This window comes from Rhinopithecus bieti, unplaced genomic scaffold, assembly GCF_001698545.2.
Source record: "Rhinopithecus bieti isolate Rb0 unplaced genomic scaffold, ASM169854v2 scaffold_11944, whole genome shotgun sequence".
Classification (NCBI taxonomy): Eukaryota; Metazoa; Chordata; class Mammalia; order Primates; family Cercopithecidae; genus Rhinopithecus; species Rhinopithecus bieti.
In genome coordinates, this window is record NW_016807378.1 from 1,442,871 (window position 1) to 1,448,818 (window position 5,948).

Consider the following 5,948-nt stretch of genomic DNA (forward strand, 5'->3'; position numbering starts at 1 on the left):
AAAAAAAAAAAAAAAAAAAAAAAAAAAAAAGTGAAGAAAGGATTTTGAGAGAAAGAACAAAGTGTACTTAGATTGTATAGAGGCTATAACACAAAAGATATGCAAAAAATGTAGGCCCACAATATATTTCTTGGCTCTAAGCACCAATTAAATGTTGAGCTTAAGTAGGACTCTGTTACAAAAAGATGTGTCATGGTCAAAGGGTTGATACTGTCTCAGAAAAAGTAGATAATATCCAATATTGGAAAGCTAGCATGCATGTCGTCTTACCTGGATGTCTCCCCTTTTCTTCCTTTTAAATTGTTGAGCCCCCTGAAATAGGATTGTATGCTTCAAACCTTTCTTTTTTTTTTTAACTCTTGCATTAATTAAGCTTTTGGCCAAAATGTATTTATTTTTATAATGTCTGAAACTTATTTAAATACTTCAGCAAAGTCAGTGTGATATTTACCCATTCAATAGCTATTTGAGCTTTTACTATTGGCCAGGTATTATTTTGGACATGGCAGTAAACAAAACAGACAAAAATTCTTATCTTCAGGGTGCTTATATTCTCCTTTCTTGTTATTTAAATGTAAATATGTGATTTAACAAGAATTTATATTCCAAGGGTGATCAGCTAGCATACAATCAGAAAGGCCACACTCCAAAAGCAGCTATTATAAGCACTTCAGAAGCTATTCCTATTAGCCCTAAAGACTAATGTAAGTCATATTAGAAATATAAGAAATAATATAAGAATAGAAATAATATAAGGAATAGAAAGAATAATATAAGGAATATTCTAGTATTAGAATATTAGAAGGGGCTGGGCATAGTGGCTCATGCCTGCAATTCCAGCACTCTGGGAGGCCAAGGCGGGCAGATGACTTGAGCTCAGGAGTTCAAGACCAGCGTGGGCAACATGGCAAAACCTCATCTCTACAAAATACAAAAAAAAAAATTAGCCAGGAATGGCAGCATGTGCCTATAGCCCCAGCTACTCCAGAGGCTGAGGTAGGCGGATCTCTTGAGCCTGGGAGGCAGAGGTTGCAGTGAGACAGATCACGCCACTGCACTCCAGCCTGGGCAACAGAGCGAGTCCCATCTCAAAAAGAAAAAAAAAAAAAACGATATTAGAAGCAATAATATAAGGAATATTAGAAATAGGGTCTTGTCATTGAAATTAGTGGCATTCAACATGTGTGAACTCTTCTAAATATTTTGGGGATATTCCCTCCCCTTATAAACAGGGCATAAGATCTTGTAAACTCTACATTCTCTGTCTTCCAGAATGGCTCTTAGGGTTACAGCCAAGTCTGAAATTAATTTTGGAGGATTTTAATTGCTTAATGCTGACTATAAAGCTAACAATTACGCCTTCAGGGTACTGTTGCATCTGCCTAAAGAGAACCTTTTATGGAATGTGTGGGTGAACTATTTGGGGGAACACAGAACTGGGAGATCACTCAGTTTACCAAGCAGATTGTATGAACTGCTTCTGCAGTGCTTGCTAATAATTTTGTCAAATACATGTTTACTAATTTTTAAAATGACAACCCTTACTTATCAGAGAAATATATTATTTTCATCAAGATCTATTCAGGGTAAGCAGAAATAGGGATAAACATAATAGAAACAGTCACAGCAAAATGTTTTAAATTAAAAGATATTACTTGTAAAAAGATAAACTTTAGTTACCTTACAAAAATGTACTTGATGAGAACACATGAACACGTAGAGAGGAACAACACACACTGGAGCCTACCAGAGTGGGAGGAGGGAGAGGATGAGGAAAAATAACTAATGGGTACTAGGCTTAATACCTGGGTGGTGAAATAATCTGTACAACAAACTCCCATGACACAAGTCTACCTATGCAAACCTGCAAATGTACCCCTGAACTTAAAGAAAAGTTTTTTTTAAAAAAATCACATTTCCAGAGTTTGCTAAATTATGACTAGTATTTTACTACTATCTTCTTCCTTGGTGAACTATTAAAATTAGTAAATTTATGTTAAAAATGAAGTTCTCCCTAGAAATCAAAAGTGCAATCTGAGCACTGAAAATGTTCTATCAACACTCGTTAATTGAGAACCATTCAAACATCTAGGAATTTTTAACTCTGCAAATCATATTTGAAAAAGTAATGTCAAAATTGTTTATAACCCTACTGCACCACTATGATCTCACCTCAAATTATCATTCCATGTCCCTCCTTTTGTTTTAGAGGTAACTCCTGCACACAATGTCCTGCATTAGTTTCCATTCTCCCAGCTTGCAAAACTCTTCCAAGCTTCACCTATAAACTGAGGCATTCACCTAAAGTAAGCTTCCCCTGCTGAAGAAGATTTTTGCTGGATTTTGTGACATCAAGAACTTATTCCTTAGGCACCCTGTTCTTCAAGTTACTTTCAATGATGAAATTATGAGTATTATGTATCAACTAGGAAAAAAAAGTCCTATGAAGTGATAAAGAAAACAGTATTTAATCCAATAATTCAACTCAATAAACTATTTGATACATGCCAAGCACCAGGGTTACAAAAATAAATAAGATACTGTCCCTGCATTTAAAGGACATAAAATGTAGAAACAGGAAAGGCCTATCAACCCAAATATGACAGAGAGTATTAAGTGCAACAATAAATGCACAGAAATAAATGACTCAATTTTGTTGAGAGAAAGAAACAAATGAAGAAAGGCAGAATCTAGGCTCAGTTTTTAAATTATGTACATTCCATGCAACTATATAGACACTATAGTTACAAGAAAGGTGGCATGCAGGGCCGGGCGCAGTGGCTCATGCCTGTAATCCTAACACTTTGGGAGGCCGAGGCGGGCGGACCACGAGGTCGGGAGTTCGAGACCAGCCCGGCCAACATGGCAAAATCCCTGTCTCTACTAAAAATACAAAAACTAGCTGGGAGTGGTGGCATGTGCCTGTAATCTCAGCTACTTGGGAGGGTGAGGCAGGAGAATCCTTGAACCCAGGAGGCGGTGGTTGGAGTGAGCTGAGATAGTGCCATTGCACTCCAGCTTAGGCGACAACAGCAGGACTCCATCTCAAAAAAAAAAAAAGAAAAGAATGGTGACAAGCAAAATTAAAATATGTTGTCTAAAAAATTAAAACATGTTGTCTAAAAGATGTCAGAATTTCAAATAGCTTTTTCTATTATCGTGTTGACAGAGGCAATGTCTTTTTCTCAATCCTATGGCTTCTATGAAAAACTGTCACTAAATAGTTTTGGATTCTCTCTACCCTTCACTTATTTATCTCCTAGAAGGAGGATAGTGACTTACCTGACTGGTAAGTTTAGACTAATGAATCATGTAAGCATAATTCTACCCTTTGCTTTTTGCTCTTGGAAGCCTACCCACTAGATGGAAGCAGAAGTTCTCCAATGCTTCTCTATGGATAGGCTCTCCAGGCAAATAGGGAAAATGTTCCTGGTCCCATTCTGCTAATGACCCGGTAAGTCTGTTTAACTCAGGGGTTCAGTATTACAAAGCAAAACTATCTACAGAATAAGCCATGCCTTCCAATAACAGTTTTATCAGGAATATAGATGGTATTCTGATATCTCACCTGTCACTCTCTTCTCAAAATTTGGGCAGGGAATTTGGGTGTTATTTTTTGAAACCTCTCAAACACCACAATATTAATTGCACTGTCTTTTTTTTTTTTTTTTTTTTTTTTTGGAGACGGAGTCCTTCGAATCCCTTTCCGCCCCGGGGCTTGGAATGCAGTGCCGGATCTCCAGCCTCACCCCTGCCCCAAGCTCCAGCCTCCCCGGGCTTTATAACCGCCCAATTTCCCCTGCCCTCAGCCTCCCGAGTAGCTGGGACTACGGCGCGCACCTCCGCCCCCGGCCTAGTTTTTTTGTATTTTTTAGTACGAGACCCGGGGTTCACCCCCGTGTTAGCCAGGATGGTGCTCGATCCTCCTGACCATCGTGATCGGTGTCTCAGCCTCCCCAAGTGCTGGGATTACAGCTTGAAGCACCGCGGCCCGGCCGTCTTTTTTATTATTTAAAATAAAATCTTCACTTTTTATCTTACATTAAACTCCTAAGAGTAATGGCATTACATGATTCTTCTTCATAGCCCTTATAGCTCCTAGCAGAATGCCCAGTAATGTTGCTGAAGAAATGAATTTTCAGATATTAAAGTTATTTCTATATGGTGCTTATTTTTACAACAAAACCAAACAAAAAAATGACTTACGTAATGATAAACACTGGTATTTAGTAATGTGTATGTAGGTATGTTCCTCTAAAAAAAATATTTTCCCATATATTGGTAAAATTCCTATCCATATTTATTTTTGTCTGCTTTGAACCATCACCATCTAACTGGTAGAAGCTCTTCAGGAGACTTTTTCTGAAAAGTGGAATAAAGTGTTACACTGAAGCAGTAAAGCAAAGTGACTAATACTGACTAGAGTGAGGAAGAGGGTTGGAAGAGTCCCTCTTTTAGGGTTGGAAGAGTCCCTCTTTTACACACAGTTTCTCTTCTTTCTGTTTCCGTATCTTTTATCTCCCTCTTACCATTCCTGGGGAGGTGCTGCATAGTTAACAACATGCTTAACAGACAGTGTGTGAAGGAAGAATTATGGGTAAAGACATTTGTTTGACTTCCCAGTGTACTTCCAACTCCAAAGTGACAAACTGGAACAAAAAGCTTATAGGACAGTAAATTATGATTGTAGCAGTTGATATTTTTTTTTTTTCTGGAAGACCAAAGGTTCTTAATCTTTAACTCTGAAACTTTAAAGAAAATAAATCCAAATTACCACCCTTTTAATCACTTTTTAAATTACTCCTTGTATCTTTTCTTTGTTGTCCTAAATATTGATCACTGGTTGAAAGAATTTCCCCTATATAATCCCTTATGGAAAGGATTTGCTTTTTTGCTTAATACCAGTTTCAAGAGAAGTACTGAGACAATAAAAAAGGATTGTCTCATAGACCTAAATTTCAATTAGTTTTACCATTAATTTAGAGAAACTTGGCATAAACTTAAATAATTCAAGGATGAGAATTTCAAATATTAATAATAACAGCCGTTAACAACTAACCTGTTGAAAACTTGCCAGGTGCCAGACACTGTTCCAAGAACTTACAGGTTATTAACTTATTTAATCCTCACAACATTTCATATCACATTTATTTCACATCAACAAGATAGATACTGTTATTACCCCTAATTTATACACAGAGAAACTGGGGTACACAGAAGTTAAATAACTTGTCCAACATTCTGTAAGTAGCAGAGATGACATTTAAACTCAAGTAGTCTAGCTTTACCACTGTGCAATAGTTGACTATCAATGAAAATACCAAAGACAGTAGGAAATTGGGATTCATCTCTACCCACAGTTCTTTTCTTCACTCAAGGTTAACATGGAAATATTGTAAGAAATGACAATAAGTATAACTATAATAACAGATATCCATTGTGAACTCCAAAATGTAAATGATAAATACAAAACAGAAATGCTTAGTTCTTACACTCAGGGAGTTTACATCCCATTTAGAGATGTAAAAGAGGTATCAACCATTCACATGTGAAAACTGGAACATACATTAATCAATAAAGTCAAGCTCTTTATCATTTCTCCCAAACTAGCTCATCTTCCAGTGTTCACTGCATTAGCTAATGACACCACTAAACTTTCAGTCACTAAGACTTTAAGCATCTTCATACCTCCCTTTTCCCTATCACCAGGGCTTTTCCACTCCCACTGTTCTCAGTCTCTCAAACGAAGGATTATAACGGGCTCCCTGCTCCCAATATTTTCATTCTCCGATCTACTTTTCCCATTGTCAAAAATCTCTCTAAACTAAATAAAGCAAATGTCTCTTCTCTTCTGAAAATCTTCCAACATCTTCCACTGAATAAATCAAAAAGTTTAGGATGGCATTCAATATCTTCCATACATTACTCTCAACCAATCTTTCAGTCTT